Source organism: Puma concolor, chromosome E3 (genome assembly GCF_028749965.1).
Source record: "Puma concolor isolate L17-30 chromosome E3, mPumCon1.1.hap2, whole genome shotgun sequence".
NCBI lineage: Eukaryota > Metazoa > Chordata > Mammalia > Carnivora > Felidae > Puma > Puma concolor.
The window spans coordinates 28,925,869-28,946,243 of record NC_141682.1 but is presented as its reverse complement, the minus strand read 5'-3'; the positions used below and the strand labels follow the sequence as shown (position 1 = coordinate 28,946,243).

Here is a 20,375-nt window from a genome sequence, read left to right as displayed (position 1 = left end):
ACTGAGCCACGCAGGTGCCCCGAAAATGTTCTTTTCTTTGTTTCGTTACAGCAAGAATCAGCATTGTGTTCATCTGTGTATCCTCTCACGCAGTCCATCATGCATCTTTGGGGGCAATTTGAGTTGTCTTGATGGGGTGGGGGTCCTACTGCATCCAGTGGGTAGAGGCCGAGGACACTGGCAAACGTCCTACTATGTCCTGTCTACAACATCCCGCTGCAACAAAGAAGTATCTGGACAGAAATGGCATTAGTGTCAAATTTTGAGAAACTCTTCTCTAGGAGGGGTCTAGAGTGTTCGTCACATATTGACGTCCCAGTATGTGTCAAGCACTTGGCTAGTGTTAGAAATACAGTGTGACCAAGAAGGACGTGATCCCCATTCTCGTGGAGATTGCACTTTAGGAAAGGAGAGAGAGTCATTTACACTAATAATCACGGAGCAATTCTAGCGCAAATCACCCAGGGGTAGGTCACATGGCGGAGTCAGAGCGTGCAGTAGCAGAAACTATCCCGGTGTGTGGGAGCCTGGGAAGCCTCTCCGTGGAAGTGGCATTTAGGCCGACACTCGAAGGATCTGGCTGGATTTAACCCATGACGATGGTGTTCTAATCATTGTATTTTGGGCCCCTGGACTGAGCAGTTCCCTGGCATCGCTATTCACGAAATCACAGTGAGGTGGGAATGGCGTGGCAGTTAAGAACGTGGATTCTGGGACCAAATTGCCATGCTTGGTAACCACCTCGGGTGGCTTCTCTGTCGCAGTCTCTTCATCTGTAAAATGGGAATGAAAACAGTGCCTGCCTCATTGGTCCTCAGTGAAGATTAAAACGAGTATAATAGTGTAATTAAATAACGGGAAACATTCGTACCATAAATACTACCTAAGTATTAGCGATTATTAACATTAATATTGTCATCTTAGATGAAGGAGCAGGTCTTCTCCACGAGAATCAGCCCCACTCGTCTGGGAAATAGTGAGAAAACACAAGACAACAGTGAGCTCATCAATTCACTTCCATTGTTTTTAGAGTGAATTTGGCTATGTTTCTTTGAAAATGGCAGATTTGAGACTGGAGTGGGACCTGCTTTCTTCCCAGAAAAGTGAACAGTCAGTGTGAGAACTGCCGTGGGCACAATGTCAAACAGAGACAAAGACACAAAATCCAACTGTTGTCATGTGGTGGTATTTTCAGACTCCCCTCCATAGTCTTGATTCTTTAAATCCTTTGTAAACTCATCCAAATCCTCCCTTCTCTGGAGCTCCCACTCCATTAAAACAGGAATTAAATGTTATTTTTATAGTTGGCATGAAAATACTCTTTAGGGAATTCTTTTTCAGAAAAACATCTTGATAATAAGCTTTAAATATGGAAGGACAGTAAAACAAAGAGACAGATGACCAGGTCTAGACCCCCAGAAATTTTCGTTGGGAGAACTAAGAGATAGGAAAAGGCAAAAAGTTACAGAAAAACATCTGGCAAAAGGGCCAGGAATGGCATTAAAAAAAATCATCAGTAGGGAATAGCTGAAGGATTTTCTAGATCACATGTGCCTAAAAATCAATTTCCAAGTTACTTGCTGGGTAGAAGTCATCCATCACCTCGAACTTCCCTTTAAGACTGTTACACACCCAAATAAATGTCTTTTGTAAATTTTGGACTCAGAAAATCAAAGAAAGGTTTCTGGCATCCACATCTGCACTGGCATCCCCAGAGTGAAATTAACAGGAAATTCGAACCAGAGGTCATGGTAAGAATATAAGACTCTGGAATCCGCCGAAATCTTGGAGCAGAGATTAAAATTTCCAGCCCAGTGCGGAATGGAGGGCTTGAGTCAACTGTAAGAGAATAAGGCTGGGTGTTCTCAGCTGACTTGTGAGCCACGTGACCCTCTCCTTTGTAACATTTCATGCAGTGATGCATGGATCACTGGAGGAACTAGGTTTATAGACCATCCTTATGATTGTTCGGGGAAGATTAGACATAAAAGACAGTGAAAGTAGTCATTAGGTTCTCAAAACAAAACAAAAGCATAAAAATCTCAACCTAAAAAATTATAAAACAGCCTAGCTAAGCCTTCCAAAAAGAAAGGTTTCTTGTTGGCTGAAACAAAGAAGTCAGAAAGGCACAAGTAGACTGGTTGTACTGATTTAAGATTCACAGTGAATCTTACACTTTTATTTGCTTCCCCCACCTAGGCTAAACTTTGGTTTGGGATGCACTAAGTGAGCTTTAAAGAACAGTCCTTGGAGATGTCTTTTGCCTGACTGATCACCCCACAATCAGGTATGTCCTTTTGAGCATTCAACATGATTCAATCCAATCAGCAAATTCTAGAATCAGCAAAATTGTGTAGAAGGAGCATGGATGACTAATTCTGACAGAGCCCAGTTAGATTCTAAGTTCTGTGTGACGATGGGGAAGCTAGCTTAGCCTCTTGGAACCTCAATATTTTCATCTGTCAAGTGGGCATAAGCATACTTAACCTTACAGGTTAAGGGACCATCAAGTGAGACCAGAAGAGGGACGTGTGTGTGTGTGTGTGTGTGTGTGTGTGTGTGTGTATGTGTGTGTGTGTGTCTACAGTTGATTCACATCACGTGTCAGAGTGAGGTACCATAAAGTTGCAAGAACAGCAGTTTAGGTTCCTGCAAGCCTTTGGTCACAACATTTTCATCTGGCGGTCAACACAAGCCTTGGCTATGTGTGTTTCTATTTAAAGACAGCTTATCTAGTATTATTGTCCGAATTTTCAGCCTTGAACCCACTCAGTCAGCAACACTGTAACTCCTGCCTGTTATCCAGCCTATCTGATGCACCTGCTTTCTCTTGCAAGCACATCACCTCCTTGCACTTTGAAACTCTAGACGGCACTTGAGCACTATGCTTGGGGGACCATTTTGAACAGAGAAATAACGAATAAAAAGTACAAAAATGAAAAAAAAAACCACACAAAACTCTTTAGCACTAAACAGACTGGGGAAGGACCCTTGTTTACAACATGAGAAGTGCAGCAAGGCTTGCTCGACCAGAGCTGGAAATGTGCACACTGAGAGGCTCAAATTGCTCGCAGCTCTTCTCACAGCTGCGAATGACTGCCAACACACCACATGTATTGAATTGGGGATTACAAATAAATTTTAGTGGGAAGGTGAATTCACAAACACAGAATCTGCAAATCATGAGGACCAACTGAAATGATATAGATGTCCCACACTCCAGTCCTTATAGGCCTTAAGCAGATCTCAAACCCCCAGGCTCAGCCCTTACAGGCCTGATTTTCGTCTCTGTCTTCATTTCCGGCCCCTGGTGAGTTTCTTCTCTTTTAAGTTTGGGTTGGTATTTTTATGTCTTTGCTCTGTGTCACCTTGCCTTCCTGTATGTTTGTAGCAAGAGAGGATGCCATCGGCCTCACCTTAGCCTGATAACTTGCTGGAAATCACGTGTGGTTCATTTTCTCCCTCTCTTACTGCAACTTGTGCCCCCATGGCGATGCTGTGCAAACCCCATCACAGCCCCACCCTGCATTTCCACTGCCCGCTGACCCCAAGTGTCCTGGGTCTGCCACTTATGGCCATTGCACCCCATGTAGGGACAATACCTGTTCCAGGTTTTTCATGACAGAGGCCATGGCACCTAACTAATATCTTCAGTATGAGGGCATCAGGTTCTGGAAAGATCTCAGCTATGGCCTCATACTCTCCCAGGACCAAACTGCCCACCGCCCCTCCCCCCCATGACAACTTCAGCCTGGTCTCAGCCTCTTTCCCCAGTCTAGCTTCTCCCCGTGCCTTGGGGTGCATCCTCTGCTGGTGTCCCCCATGGTTTATGCTGCTAGCTGACCACAGTCAGAGCCACATGGATCAGCAGAGATATAACCTTGATCCTCAAAGGTGAAAGGACCAGTGCTTCAATCCCTTTTTCCCCAGTCTCTGCCCCCTATGCAACTCTAACCTGTCCCCCATCAATAACCCTCCAAATTCATTTCCTGTCAATGCTATAACAAACGACTTCACGCTTTGTGGCTTCAAACATATTTATTCTCTTGCCATTCTGGAAGTCAGAAATCCAAAATGAGTCTTCCAGAGTTCAAGGCCTGGTGTTGGCAGAGTTTGTTCCTTCTGGAGCCTTGAAGGGAGAATTGTTTCCTTGCCTTCTGCACCTTCTAGAGGCTGTCCTTATCCCTTGGCTCATGGTCCTGTATCACATGGCCTCTTCTCTCTCTCTCTCTCTCTCTCTCTCTCTCTCTGTCTCTCTGCTTCCATAGTCATCTCGCCTTGTCCCTCCCCTGACCTCCTCGCCTCCCTTTTGTAAGTACCCTTGTGATGACATTTAGGGGGCACCCAGGTAACCCAGGATGATCTCCCCATCTCAAGATCCTCAACTTGATCACAGCTGCAGAGACCCCCCTTGCCATACTAGGGAGCCTCCTGGATCCAGGGACTAGGACTTGGATATCTTAGGGGGGTGTGGAGGGGCATTAATCAGCCCACAACACCCTCCTTCACCTTATAAAGGAGAAGGGGGCTGTGAAGGCCTTCAAACTAAAGAAGGACAACGTTTACATGCTGCTGTATACACCTTGCCTTCAGGGCCAGTGCTGCCTCCTTGGATGGCACCAAAGGCACCACTCAAGTGGTTCTCAGGGATCCAGGGACCTCCCCACCATTGGACCCAGAAGGGCTGACAAGGTTTAAATGGAAGTTTCTCACCCTGTGTTAGTGATCATTATAATAATGTGTCTTACCTTACCCTGAGTCCTGCTGATCAGAAGGTGCAGAATTCTAACAGTAAATGGAACATAAGCATGCCAAGTTTATACATGCTTTGTGTCATTGGGTTGTTCTCAGAAGCCTGTTAGTGGACACCATTCTTCTTCCTGTTTTCTGGATGAGGTAGCTGAAGCACAGCTAAGGATCGCGCTCAGAGTTCCTCAGTTATTAACAGTCACATCCAAGAGTGGGAGCCAAGCATTCAGACTCCAGAGCCTGTGCCTCCAACAGCTACAGATCATCGTGCTGCCAGGTTCCGCCTCTAACTTGCTGTGTGACCTTGAGGAAGCCACTTTCCCTCTCTGGTCGTAGGTTATTAAAGTACGAGCATAAAGCCAGGTCAGAACTTCTCAACTTTAGCACTTCCGACCTTGGGACCAGATTACTCTTTGTGGTGGAGGCTGTCCTGTGCAGGGTATGACATTTGCCAGTTTCTCTGGCCTCTGCCTGCTAGATGCTTCCCCAACACCCTACTCGACTGTAATAATGACAAACGTCTCCAGACGTTTCCAAACATCCCTTGTTTGGAGGCAAAATCTCCCCTGGTTGAGAACCCCTGGGAATTAACCCATCAGAACTTGCCACACGTGTAATATTCTGGTATTTCCTTAGCTTCAAGTCAGAAAATTGCTTTACATACAAGAAGCTCCCTAGGCAGGCAAGAGTTCAGATGTAATGTGCAAGCTAACCAGTCTTATAAATTAGCACAAACATATGTCAGTGGTAATTAATTAAATACCTCCATCGCATCACTAATAGCACCAGCTGAGGACAATATTACCATTCACAGAGCACTGCCGCCCATTTCTCAGCTTCACGTCGCGAGAGGTATGAGTAAACAGTTTGTTTAGCGGGTTAAACAAAAGCTGTTGCTTCCTCGCTTTGAAGGAAAGGGAGAATGTCCCCCAGAATGGACACGGAGCCTTCTCACCCTCTATTCCTGCCACCTTCCGTGAGATCTTCCCAGGGAGCCAGTTTCCAGGCGGTGGACAAAGGAACTGGTCCTCAATGTTGGCTTCTCCTGTTCCCTCCCCAAGTGAGAGTTTGTTAGCTGCTGAGTTCAGGCTCTCACGTCACATTATTCCGTAGCAGCTCTCCAGCCCCCTGCTTCTACGTGGTACGTAGATGCTATTTTCTTATTATCTGACATCATCCCCCACTTAAATCAGTGTAGGTTTTCGTTTGTTTGCTTATTTAGTTTTTTGTTTGTTCGTTTGTTTGTTTGGAGCATTTTGGAGTTTTGTTTTATTTGGCTTCGTTTTGTTTGGTGCTGACAGAAGTCATGAAAAACATAGACAAATATCTGAGTCTGTATTCCAAGTCTTCCTACAACGTGATCCTGGACACGTGGCTTAACGTCTCAGCCTCAGTTTCCTCTCATCTGTAAAATGGGGATAGGAACACTGATCTCAAGGATGGCCATAAAGATTAAATTAGACCGTACCTATTCAGCACCTACACAGTGCTGGGCAGGTACGAATAGTGCCCTTCTGCCAAAGTGGTTAGCCAACAGGCGAATACTTGGCTTTGAAATTTTCCCTTAGCTTCTGGCTGTCACTGTTGAAGAACGGTGTTAATATACACAAGATGGTTTAAGTCCACACTAAGGGAAGGAAGAGGTGGAATAATCAGCCCCTGAATAATGAGCGTCTGACTACATACTATTGCTTTGGGAAGCACAGCTCCAAAAGGCTGAGTCCACGCTGGCTTTAAGTAGGAAGATGTATCCTTCCAACTTGAGCTCAGAGTGGGAAGCTTTATCACACACATGCTTCACATGCACACATAGTCAGACTGCAAAATCGAATCCCCTGGGCCACCACACTCCCGAATCCGTGGAAAGAGCCAATGTAGTATTCCATAGCATTACATTTGGGGAGGTTAGCATAAGGAGCAAATCTCTGGCCTCTGTTATAATGCTGAATGATCAGTGCTTTGGCTAATGACCACCCCACACCCCCCCCGCTTTTCTCATCTCCTGTGTCAGTTAGCTTTCACTGGGTTATGCTGTGTAACAAGAAGCCCCAAAATCTCAGTGGCTTACAACAATTTGGTTTTTACCATCTCCTTATCTGCTGGTAATCACAGGTCAGCTGCAGCTCTGTTCCACATGCCTTCTCTTTCCAGGACCCAGGTTGCAGGAACAGTCCCTATCAAAGCTCAGTGATGGTCATGGGGCAAAGGGAAAGAGCAAGAGAGCTGACGGGAACACACCATCTTAAACTTCTGCTTGAACATGGTTGGCCTTATACCTACAGGTCTGCCACTTGCCAAAGCGAGTCCCGTGGATGAACCTAACATCAGTGGGTCAGCAGAGTATAACCCTCTGACAGAATGACTGAATACTTGGAAGTATACTCCCAAATTGGGGGAAGTGATAGATTATGCTCTAAGCATTCCCAGGCCTTCTCTGATTTTAAACTAATTTTCAATTTTTAGAAGGCAGACTAAGTCAAAGGCTTTTTAAAACTAAAAAATCATTAATTTATTTTTAAAATTCCAGTATAATTAACATACCATGTTATATTAGTTTCACATGTACAACCTTCATGATTCAACAATTTCATACGTTACTCTGTGCTCATCATGATAAGTGTATCCTTAAACCCCTTCACCCATTTCACCCTTCCTCCACTGGCCTCTCCTCTGGCAACCACCAGTTTGTTCTCTATAAATAAGAGTCTGTTTCTTAGTTTGTCTCTTTTTTCCTTGTTCATTTTGTTTTCTTAAATTCCACATATGAGTGAAATCATATGGTATTTGTCTTTCTCTGACTTATTTCACTCAGCGTTATACTCTGTAGATCCATCCATGTTGTTGCAAATGGCAAGATCTCATTCTTTTTATGGCTGAGTAATATTCCACTGTATGTATATATGCTGCATCTTCTTTATCCATTCATCTATCGATGGCCACTTGGGTTGCTTCCATGTCTTGGCAATTGTAAACAATGCTGCAGTTCACATAGGAGAGCATATGTCTTTTCAAATCAGTGTTTTCATATTCTTTGGGTAAATACCCAATAGTGGAATTACTGGATCATAGGGTCGTTCTATTTTTAATTTTTGGAGGAACCTCCTCAGTGTTTTCTACACTGGCTGCCCCAGTTTGCATTGCCCCCAACAGAGGAAGAGTGTTCCTTTTTCTTCACATCCTTGCTAACACTTTCATCCTTGCTAATAAAAACACTTTGTGTTTTTGATTTTAGCCATTCTGACAGGTGTGAGGTAATATCTTCTTGTGGTTTTGATTTGCATCTCCCTGATGATGTGTGATGTTGAGCATCTTTTCATGTGTCCATTGGCCTTCTGGATGTCTTCTTTGGAGAAATGACTGTTCATGTCTCCTGCCCATTTTTTAATTGCATTATTTGTTGTTTGGTACTGAGTTGCATAAGTTCTTTATATATTTTGGATATCAACCCCTTATCAGATGTATCATGTGCAAACATCTCCTCCCATCCGGTGGGTTGTCTTTTTGTTTTTTTGATTTTTCCCCCTCTGCACAGAGGCTTTTTGTTTTGGTGTAATCCAGTAGTTTACATTTGCTTTTGTTTCCCTTGCATAAACATATATAGAAAAAATGTTTCTACCGACAAAGAGATTACTGCCTATGTTTTCTTTTAGGAATTTTAAGGTTTCAGGTCTCACAGTTAGGTCTTTAATTTCATTCTGAGCTTATTTTCTTGTATGGTGTAAGAAAGTTGTCCAGTTTCATTCTTTTACATGTAGCTGTCCAGTTTTCCAGCACCATTTGTTGAAGAGACTTTTTCCCATTGCATATTCCTACCTCCTTTGTTGTAGATTAATTGATCATATGATTGTGGGTTCATTTCTGGGTTTTCTATTCTGTTCCATTGAGCTGTGTGTCTGTTTTTGTGCCAGTACTGTACTGTTTGGATCATTACAGCCTTGTAATATAATTTGAAGTCTGGAATTGTCATACCTCCAGTTTTATTCTTCTTTTTCAAGATTTCTTTGGCTATTTGGGGGTCTTTCATGGTTCCATACAAACTGTAGGATTATTTGTTCTAGTTCTATAAAAAGTGCTGTGGTATTTTGATAGGGGTTTCATTAAATCTGTACATTGCTCTGGGTAGTGTGAACATTTTAACAATATTTGTTCTCCCAAACCAGAAACAAGGGATATCATTCCATTTGATTGTGTCTTCTTCAATTTCTTTCATCATTGTGTTTTATAGTTTTCAAAGTATAAATCTTCTCCCTCTTTGGTTAAATTTATTCCCAGGTGTGTTATTATTTTTGGTACAATTGTAAATGGAATTGTTCTCTTAATTTGTCTTTATGCTACTTAATTATAAGTGTATAGAAATGCAACAGATTTCTGTATATTGCTTTTGTATACTGCACCAATCAAAGGCTCCTTATACACACTATGAGGGGTCCAAAGCTCAAAGTTCCTCTTAAGTATTCTTAGGGTCTGTGGACTCCAACAAGGTTTGTCTAACAGATTTCTAACAGATAACTTATCAATCCCTAAATACTCTTTGTCAGAGCAAGAATCCATTTATGAGAACAGTAATCCATGGTAAAACATCCCTTTCAGGCATCTTTGTGACTTCTAGGTACTTTTAGCTGAGGGAGGTCACGATTCCTTTCTAAAATTGCTATGGCTATGATAGACCTCCCATTGATACAAGATGGAAGGACATATACAGAATATAGGATATGCGTGCACGTGGGGAGGGATAGGCTCCTGGGGGATACAGAAATGCTGTCACCAGATGGAAAATATGACAGCTAGCCAGAACTCCCAAGTGTGTAAGAAACATCAGTTCTTCCACTGGTTTCTGAGGTTGCTTTCACATCTAAAATGTTACTGATCTACGTTCAGAAACCACCTCCTCCATCCAGACTTCAAACCAATTTCAACATCTTTTTCTAAGTATGATCCAATCATACTGCTCTCCCCTTCCACCACCACTTGGAAGGAAGCTTTCAAACTGTCCTTCATTAATGCTTCTACTTAGACCTAGGACCCTTTTCTTCCCATTCAGCAATACCCACTCCAAATGCCATCACCCATCTTCCTAGTCATCGGATCTCCCACTTCTCCCCAATGCATTTACCTTGGAAAACTTTGCTGTCCTTGGATGTCTAAGCAAGCCTTTCATAATATTGTTAAAGCAGCAGTCTGAATGCTCACATTGAGTATGCATGCATGGCCTTAGAAGAAAAAACCTTACCCATCTTCTATGTTATCATCAATAACTATAATGTCGGCTATTTATTGAGTCCCCTATGATGCTCTAGGCTCCGTTCATAATTTTCATTTGTTGTATCTACTCTTGAGTACAGAGGAAAATATATTATTACCCCAGTTGAAGAGAGGAGCCAGTGGAGACTCAGAAATTTGAAGCGACTTGCCCAAGTTCACAGATGCTAATAATTGGCAGAGCAGGAATTCAAACTTGAGTTTTGCCCGACCTCACTATCCATGCCTTCCTGCTACCTAGTGCTTCCTTCTACCTTAATGCTTCATGGAAAAGTGTTACGAAGGGCACGCCACCCTGGGCCTGAACAATGCCCATTAAGGAGAACTCACACCTTCCCTGCTGTTCCTGTACACTTCGATTCACTCAACAGACTGAAGAATGGAACTGGAGACACTTAGTCCTCTCCAGACAATAAATCATTGGCTTTTTATCTGTCACCGGCTCGATTTTCCAAAGATTTGTTTTCGTCAGTTTAATGAATTATTGGATCACCTGGAAATTGCTCAGAATTAACCTGTGGCTGACATTAATGGATCTGCAACACAAGTGTCGAGCTCTCTCTAACCAGTCCAATCCATCCTTTTGCGAGGGGGCCGGCTGCCCGGCACGCGGCGATCCGTCCATTTTGCTGCTCTGTCTGCCTGTGTCTGTGGATGGTGAGCAGGCACCAGAGGAGTCCGTCAGGAGCCCGGGTACCACCTGCTGCTTACCCTGCCTGTGCCGGCAGGAGGTGAGAATCCTAATAAATCCCTTCATGACTTGCTTCACGACTTGCCACACGATCCCCTGGTTCTCTGAGAAGCCTTTGGCAAGGGTTGGGCTTCTTTGTTAGGATCCGCTCTACATCCCCAACTACCCTCGAGCCCTCTTAGCCCTGGTTCCAAGTATTTCCCTAACCCATCCGGTTCTCTCCACCTCCCCCAACACCAACCAGCCTCGTCAAGCTGCCACTACTTGATGCCCGAGTTGATACAAAGCACTCATTCTCCCTGTTCCCACCTCTGCCCTGCAATAACCTGCTGTCCACAGAGTGATCATTTTATATCAAATAATCACATCCACTTTGCTTAACATTCTTAGGGGCTTCCCCCTGTGTTTGGAATAAGACCCCACAAGAGCATCCATGACCTGGCTCTGCCTCCCTCCCAGCAGACCTAGGACCTTGCCCTGAGCTCTCACTCGGCCCCAGTCACTTTGGCCTTTGGCCTTGCCACATACCCTACTCATATTTTGGCCTGTTTTGCTCACAGCTGTATCCACAGGACCTATGACAGAACTTGACACACAGCAAGTACTTACTGCATCGGCTTAATTCATCAATCGGTTATTTTCAAGGTCCTAAGAACATTGTAGAGAATGAGGACACAGAGGGCTTCTGACGGCTTGTTAAGGTTTAACAACCAGGGTCAGCTCATATGAAGTCCCAGCTCACTCTGTTCCCTACCACTTCCCTTCACCCTTACACTCTAGACTGTTTCTAGACTGTCTCTTTGGTCTGGAGAGTTGCCTCTCTAGACCAGAAATCGGCACACTTTTTTTTTTTTTTCTGCAGAGGGCCAGAGAGTGAATATTTGCAGACCATTCATTCTTTGTCCCAGCTACTCAATTCTGCTGTTGTAGTGCAGAAACAGTCATAGACAATATGTAAATGAATGACCTCGTGTGTGCCGGTAAAATTGCCTACCTGCCGTAGGCTGGATCTGGCCTGGTGGCTGTAATTTGCTGCAGTCTGCTTAAACTCTAAGCTCCTTGGGGAACCCTAATACACGGCTGGCCACCATTCAGGGTCTGTTGGAGAAAGTCCAATATGATGGAGGCAAGAATTCACCAAATGATGTGGAAATTAAGAAAGCCGTCTTCATAGCCTTCCATGTCTGAGACCAGCTTTTCACATCTTGAGCGTTGGAATCAAGTCTGTCTTCCACAGTGGCTTGCCCCACTCACAAGCTGTGCAGCTTGGGACAAGTTACCAAATTGTTTTCCGTCTTTCTCCTATAAAATGGGATGAACTAATCTCTTAGGGGTCTTTTAAAGAGCAAAGGAGATAATGTAAGTGATTTCAGATGAAGTGAGAATTGCCCTTCCCTCCACCCCCCACATGTGCATACATGCATGTATGTAGGCTGGTGCAAAAATGGTTGTGATTGTCACTGTTCAGTTAACAACCTGGCTTTTGTCCTCCTGAGTGATGTTTACGATCTAGAGTAGCAGCTGAATTCCTAAGGACAATGGAAGGCATTTCTTTTGTGATGCTTTAGGGGAAAAGGAGAAAAATGAGGTAACCGGCAAGGAGAGAAGATTTGGCTGGAAAAAAATAGGTGGTTGAGGGAGATTTTCATCCTGTATGTGGTGTCTGATTGTAAAATCGCTTTCCCTTTACTACCCATGGGATCCCAGTTAAACGTCCTTTTCTTATTACTGCACTGGGTCCGGGGGTTGGAGGGGGGGGGGATCCATTTGTTTTCAGGAGGGGCTAATCTGCACAAAAGCTGAACCCTACTCCTTCTAGGCATGAGCTGAGAACAAATGGCTCCCTTGCCTGGCACATGCTAGGGTCAGTAAATGCTAGTTAGTTCCATTCTTACCTCCCCTTAATCATTTCATCTTTACAAAAAAAAAAAAAAAAAAAAAATCATGTACTTCAGACTCAGTGCCAAAAATCCCTAAGTCTCAAGTACTGGATGTTTGTTGAAGGAAGAGAATAATTCAAATGAGGCTTGCCCGGTAGAGATCCCTCAAGGATACCTAAGAATGGCTCACAATTAGCATACTCATTCTTAATATATAAATGGATGCTTCTAAAGTGCTGAAGTGTGCTTAAAAGCAATTTGATTATCAGTAGTCACAGCATTCTTTTTGCAACCTTTCCCCCACATATTCACACTGCTTATGGGGAAGTTTTTCCAAAGGGTGGAGGGAACTAGAGACCAGCCCTTGCCAGTATTATCACAAATTACAAATAAATAGTCCTTAGCCTCATGCTCCCTGGAAGAGAGAACTCAACCAGGTTCCAATTGTCATTTTTCCTTATGTGAATTATATGATCTTGAGTAAATCACTTATTCTCTCTGTGTTTCAGAATCCTAATAAATTGGAAAAGATCCTGTGCCCATGGATTGGAGGATTTAATATTGTTAGTGTGTCACTATAGCTTTCCTGGCATTTTCTCACATCGGAACTGTGATTCAGTTCCTGGGTGAAGGTGCTCTAAAAAGCTCTTATTCTTATTTTTTTGTCCTCCCATAATTCTGGAGATATGCAAACACACACACTATTTAATTTTTTGCTAGTGCTTTGGTATCTATATAAGAATTTTGCTAAATCCAAGATCATGAAAATGTACCCTTGTGTTTTCTGCCAAGAGTTCAATGTTTTTGGCTCTTAAATTTAGATCATTGATCTATTCTGAGTTAATTTTTACCTAAGGTGTGAGGTCAGGGAGTCAAACTACGGCCATGTGGAAATCCATTTGTCCCAGAACCAGTTGTCCGAGAGACTATTCTATCCCCACTGAATGGGTGTAGCATCCTTGTCCAAAGTCAGCTGGCCATAGCTATATGGGTTTATTTCTGGACTCTCAATTCTGTTCCACTGGTTTATATGTCTAGCTTTATGCCAGCACCACACTGTTTTAATTACTATAGCTTTGCAGTAAGTTTTGATGGGGAGATATGAGTACTCCCAACATTGTTCTTTTTCAGGATTGTTTTGGCTGTTCAGGGCCCCTTGCAAATCCATATGAATCTGAGTACTAACTTTTTCAATTCTGCAAAAAAGGGCCATTAAGATCCTATAGGCCATTAGAAAAGATTTGAGGGGCGCCTGGGTGGCGCAGTCGGTTAAGCGTCCGACTTCAGCCAGGTCACGATCTCGCGGTCCGTGAGTTCGAGCCCCGCGTCAGGCTCTGGGCTGATGGCTCAGAGCCTGGAGCCTGTTTCCGATTCTGTGTCTCCCTCTCTCTCTGCCCCTCCCCCGTTCATGCTCTGTCTCTCTCTGTCCCAAAAATAAATAAAAAACGTTGAAAAAAAAATTTAAAAAAAAAAAAAAAAAAAGAAAAGATTTGATAGGCCATTGAATCTATAGATCACTTTGTGTATGTCAACATCTTACCAATATAAATCTTCCAGTCTTTGAACACAGGATGCGTTGCCATTTATTTAGGCCTTCTTTAATTTCTTTCAACAATATTTTTTAGTTTTCAGTGAACAATCCTTCTTGCCTCCTTTGTTAAATTTGTTTCCAGGTATTTCATTCTTTTAGATGCTATTGTAAATGGGATTGCTTTCTTAATGTCCTTTTGGGATTATTCATTGCAGGGATATGGATACACCATGTGTTCATCTTGTCCCCTGCAACTTGGCTGAATTTGTTCTTTAGTTCTACTAGCTTTCTTTTAGAGTCTTTGGGATTTTCTATATCATGTCATCCATGAACGGAGATAATTTTCCTTCTTTTCCAGTTTGGATGTCTCTCTATTCTTTTTCTTGTCTAATTGCTCTGGCCGGATCTTCTGGTACAGTGTTAAATACTAGGCAGGAAAGCAGGCATCCTTGTTTTGTTCCTAGTTTTAGGGGAAAAGCATTCAGACTTTCACCACTGAGTGTAATGCTAGCTGTGCATTTTTCACAAATGCCCTTTATTGTGTCAAGGAAGTTCCTTTCTGTCCTTTGTTCTCTGAGATATTTTATCATTAAAGTGTGTTGGCATTTTGTCAACATCATTTGAGATGATTATATATTTTTCTTCATTCTACTAATCTCATGTATTACACTGATTCATTTTCTTATGTTGAATCACCGTTGCATTCCTGGGATAAATCCCACTTGACCATGGCATAAAATCCTCAATAATATGCTGTTGAGTTCTATTTGCTAGCATTTATGGATTTAAAACAGTATTTTTTTCTCTTTCTTATTATTTTCTTTCTTTTTTTGATATATGAAATTTATTGTCAAATTGGTTTCCATACAGCACCCAGTGCTCATCCCAAAAGATGCCCTCTTCAATACCCATCACCTACCCTCCCCTCCCTCCCACCCCCCATCAACCCTCAGTTTGTTCTCAGTTTTTAAGAGTCTCTTATGCTTTGACTCTCTCCCATGCTAACCTCATTTTTTTTCCTCCCCCTCCCCCATGGGTTTCTGTTAAGGTTCTCAGGATCCACATAAGAGTGAAACCATATGGTATCTGTCTTTCTCTGTATGGCTTATTTCACTTAGCATCACACTTTCCAGTTCCATCCACGTTGCTACAAAGGGCCATATTTCATTCTTTCTCATTGCCACATAGTACTCCATTGTGTATATAAACCACAATTTCTTTATCCATTCATCAGTTGATGGACATTTAGGCTCTTTCCACAATTTGGCTATTGTTGAGAATGCTGCTATAAACATTGAGGTACAAGTGCCCCTATGCATCAGTACTTCGGTATCCCTTGGGTAAATTCCTAGCAGTGCTACTACTGGGTCATAGGGTAGGTCTATTTTTAATTTTTTGAGGAACCTCCACAGTTTTCCAGAGTGGCTGCACCAGTTTGCATTCCGACCAACAGTGCAAGAGGGTTCCCTTTTCTCCACATCCTCTCCAGCATCTATAGTCTCCTGATTTGTTCATTTTGGCCACTCTGACTGGCGTGAGGTGATATCTGAGTGTGGTTTTGATTTGTATTTCCCTGATGAGGAGCGATTAAAACAGTATTTTTAATAAAAGGCAAACACTTGACAATTCCATTGCAACCATAATGTAATGAACAGTAGTCCATTCTCTCCTGTCTGCCTGTAACTAACTTGCCTCCCTAGTACTAGCACTAGATTTGTACTTTGATGATATGTTTGCTGTATAGAGGGTAGTTTAGTAAAATAGCTGATCTGTTACATCCTTAAGTGTGTGTGTGTGTGTGTGTGTGTGTGTGTGTGTACGTGAAGCAGCATAGCATAGCAGTCAGCTAGGGGCTTTGGTGTCAGAAAGATCTGCACCAAACTGCTGGTTCTGTCACATACCATCCTTGGGAACCTGGACAGTATTTTACCTTCACTGAGCTTCGGTTTCATCACGAGATTATTTACTTTCTAGCATTCAGAGCTGTTAAAAAAGAAAAAAAGCAGATGAGATGTTGTATGCAAAGCACAACACAGTGCCTAGCATCAAACAAAGTCTCAATAACAAGAGCAACTCACTTATCAGGATCATTTAGATGTAACAAGTTGTAATTATGTTCTGTTTGAGTATGTTTTCCCCAGGAAGTTAGTTTTTTTCAGAAAAACTCTTAACATGACCTTCTGATGGAGGCTATGATTACATCTACCCGGCCAGAGGTACTGTGGAAACAGTTCCATAAGGCATCCAGATGTGTCCACAGTGTAGACTGAGGGTATCGACATTTCACCCAGTGCTAGGTGCAGAGCCTCAGCCTCAGATTTTCCCTGATGTCCTGCTTTGTCAGGGCAATGGGGGTTCAGCCTTGTCCAGCCTGGCCCGTCCAGCCTGGCCCTTCCAGCGTGATCGCCTTCCTGGGCCAAGGGAAGGGTGCAATTCCCCATTCAGCCACCAGGTGGCAGGTGACCATTCCCAGGAAGGAAGTTTAGGTGGGCGGGTGCCCTGAACCTGAGCCTATTGGAATTTTTTAAAAAGGTCAGGTATTTGAGCCACAGCCTAAAGTCGCAGCCTAATTACAACTCAGTAGAAGAGAAATGGCTAATGCTGGTGCTTCCTTTGTTTCTCAGCCTTATCTCAAGAAATGGCGCCTTGTTGGGAGTGGACTTTCCTCTCACCATCCAATTCCAGGAGTGGTGCAGCAGGCGTATTGCAACACCGACGAGGATTCGGATTCGTTGACAGTGTCTCCGCAAACGGGTGGTGAGAACAAATGAGGGAACACAGGTGAGGTGTGGGGAGCAGTCTGCACTCAGATCCAGGCTCACTATCAGAAAAAAACACGGCCTAACAACTGTTCTAAAAAAGAAGGTTTATTAAAAATAAATTTTTAAAGTTTTTTTCTATCAGAATATGAAGGGGCCAAAGTTTACCGTCTACTGATGCAGAATAAGATACCATTTTTAAATATGCAGAGGGATGGGGGAGATCTTTTTATCCTTCCTCCTCACCTCCAGTGCCACTCCAGAGAACCTTAAATACAGTAGCAAAAATTTCATCCCGGGGCATTTGGACATGCATTTTGCTGGGTAGTGGGGAAGGCTTCGGGGCCCAAAGGCGTTTCCTGATGGGATTTCGGGTACCACCACCAGCTGTGCCAGACGCTGATGCTTCCTCCTGACCCAGGTTTCCTAGAACAGGGGTTTTAACCCTTAGTGTGCTAAGGACCCCATCTGCAGCCTGAGGTCACCTATGGGCTCCTTCTTACAATGATGTTTTTAAATGCATAAAGTACACTACATTGCATTACAAAAGAAGCCTGTAGTTTGATCTTAGCTATGATTTCTGTAAGTGAAAAGTCACAGATGTTACTAATATTATAGTCATTTTTCTTTATACTCATCATTGACTGACATGCTCAGTGTTAGGTGGAACTTTGTGACAACCGATAAGCAAATTGTTCTCACCCAATTCACAGACTCCGGAATTCTAGCCACAGATATCTTGGGTCAGTGGATCTCAGGTGAAGAACAAAAACACGTCGTTATTGCTACCACCTTAGGTGTCCTGAGCAGTGAGATTTTGTTGTTTATTTCAGCAACATACATTCCATTTTGCCCCAGTGGAATCTAAGTGAATTGATTCAGAACACATAGCTTATCACCTTTTTTTTAATTATGAGACTGAGAAAAACTACAAGTGCACCTTATGTTGAGGGGAAAATCCATCTAATTGGTATTGAATGGTATCAACAGCTAATTTTTTTTAACACAGCAATTCTACATAGAGAAAATTGGTTTAGATGGTCAATGGAAAACAATACTGTTTTAGGGCTTAATGAGAACAATTCTTCCTTTCCTTAAAAAGTTCTCACTTCGTGGCCAGATTGATATGGCGCTTATCAATTGCCACATTGCTTTTCATTAAGAAAGAAAGAAAGAAAGAAAGAAAGAAAGAAAGAAAGAAAGAAAGAAAGAAAGAAAGAAAGAAAGAAAGAAAGAAACTTTCCTGAAAACTTTTAGCCCTGTGGATGTGTGTGTGTACACACGTGTGAACATGTTTGCATATGTGTGCCTTATATCCCAGACTTGTGATATGGGATGAATAGTTCCATACCTAGTAGAGAAAGCCTTTTGAGATTGTTTCCAAAATAGCTAGAAGAGGGGGAAAATACAAAGAGGCTTGGAAGGGCAAGAGGGCAAAGAGATTCCTCACTCTTGCCTGACTCCCCTGAAATAGCTTCCTTTGTCACATCCGTTACGGTGACTTCATATTGTCACAGGTTCCACCCTCAGAACACTTACCTCAGTTTGAAGGATCAAAAAAAAAAAAAAATTAAGAGTTGTAAGTGTGTTCCTATTTTGACTTTTCCCTGCCTACGATTCCTTATTGCTTCTCGAAGCAGAGCCCTTCCTACTGTTATCTGTAGCACCTCCCCAATGCAAATACTTTGTCTTAAGATAATGCCTGTAGAGTGACTTACTTAATGGTTTGGTGAAGTCAGGTCATATCAGAACCACCCAGCATAAGGTTGGGCTATGGTCACTTCAGTACAAAACCAAGCCAAAAGTTTGAGTGGGTCGAGACAGTCAATCCTAGGTAGAGAAAAAGGAAATGGGCCACCTACGAGGATGAAGAATCCATGCCTTTTCTCATTAAGCATGATCCTGTTGGTGTCTTTCCATGTTATCTTCCAGGATTGTCTACACACAGCATTGAGAGCTTAGCTGAACTTAGACCAAGAAATTTCATGTCTTTATGGATGCTTGCCTCATATGTGTCTACACTCGTGTGTACATCTTCATGTTTGTGTCTTGTATGTGTCTGATGCAGCATGTCTGTGTATTTATGTTTGTGTGTGTGTCAATGTGATTATATGGCGTATATGGCAATGTGCGCTGTGGGTTGAACAGCATGGTAGACATTGCATGGGGCTGAGCTCCAGGATTACACTTTGTATGTTGCTAAACAAATGCCACCAAAGAAAAGCCAGTCGTTCTTAGTATATTCAAGGGCCCGAGATACTGAGAAACTCCCTGAGAAGGAAAACAGAAACCCTGAATCTGTGGAATGTCCTGACACCCCATTTCAATGAGTAAAAGTGACAGAGTTAAGCTAAACTTAAGATTCTGTCAACAAAACTGTTCTTTTAATATTCTACCAAGCAAAACTATATAATGGAGTTGAATGCAAACTTGGGATGGATTTTTAAGGTAAACATGAGACATTTTGTTGTGTGAATGGACATCGTATGGGAAAGTATTAGAGATACAGAAAGTAAGGCTGATTGGTACTAGGCTGGGGAGGGCCTTGAATGCAAAGGTCAAGGCAAATGACCCTGGGGGAGCCATCAGGGGCTCTGGCTAAGGTGTGGCACAATGAAGGGCATCTCTGCCATCCCCAGGGTGGTCCTAGCATTGGCCATGGTCCCTGGGTCTTCCGCACAGACCAACGTGGGCATATTCTAACAGGTATATAGTTGAGTTTCTTGTGGAAATGAAACCAAGTCACTGTGAGCCCAGCATTCCGCTGACTGCTTAACTCCAGGCTCTGCTATGCTCTCATCTTTTTGAATTGCCTAAATGCCTATATATATAATTTTTTTTTGAGAGAGAGAGAGACATCATGAGCTGGTGAGGGGCAGAGAGAGGAGACACAGAATCTGAAGTGGGCTCCAGGCCCTGAGCTGTCAGCACAGAGCCCGGCGCGGGCTTAAACTCACGAGCCATGAGATCATGACCTGAGCCGAAGTCAGATGTTTAACCAACTGAGCCACCCGGGTGCCCCCCTAAACACCCATTCTTATGTATTTATTAGTTCATTTAACAAACGTATATTAAGGGCCTACCATGTTGGAGGCTTTGTCCTTGGTACTGGGGATTGAGCAGTGAACAGAACAAACCAACAGCCTGTCCTCATGGAGCATTCAATCTAGTTGGGAGAGACACAAAGCATGCATTAAACCAGTAAATTATGTACCATATTAGATAGGAATAAGTGCTTAGGAGAAAAAAAAAATTGGTGAAGTAGACACGGGAGTTAGGAAGCAATGGGCCATTTAGAACTTTCAAGGAGAGCCATCAGGGAAGGTGGTGTTTGAGGTGAGACCTGAAGACATGAGGGGCAAGCAGATGTCTTGAGAAATAAGAGTTTTAAACAGAGAAAACAGCGCATTCAAAGGCCCTGAGGTAGGTGCTTGTCTGCCTGCCATGGCCAAGGGATTCTGAAGAGGCCTGTGTGGCTGGAGCAGAGTGAATGTATGGGGAGATTT

The 20,375-nt window shown here is 43.0% G+C and overlaps 1 long non-coding RNA gene across 2 annotated transcripts in view; it reads left to right on the top strand.

The window, feature by feature from the left end:
• LOC147573092 (uncharacterized) overlaps positions 1-20,375 on the top strand; it is a 668,158-nt gene that overhangs the window by 571,242 nt on the left and 76,541 nt on the right. The window contains exon 4 of one of the 2 annotated variants that reach the window (XR_015245517.1): positions 16,735-16,867. The exons of the other annotated variant lie outside the window; for it this stretch is intronic. This is a non-coding gene — a long non-coding RNA (uncharacterized LOC147573092). The remainder of the gene's footprint in view (positions 1-16,734; positions 16,868-20,375) is intronic. 2 annotated transcript variants of the gene reach the window in all.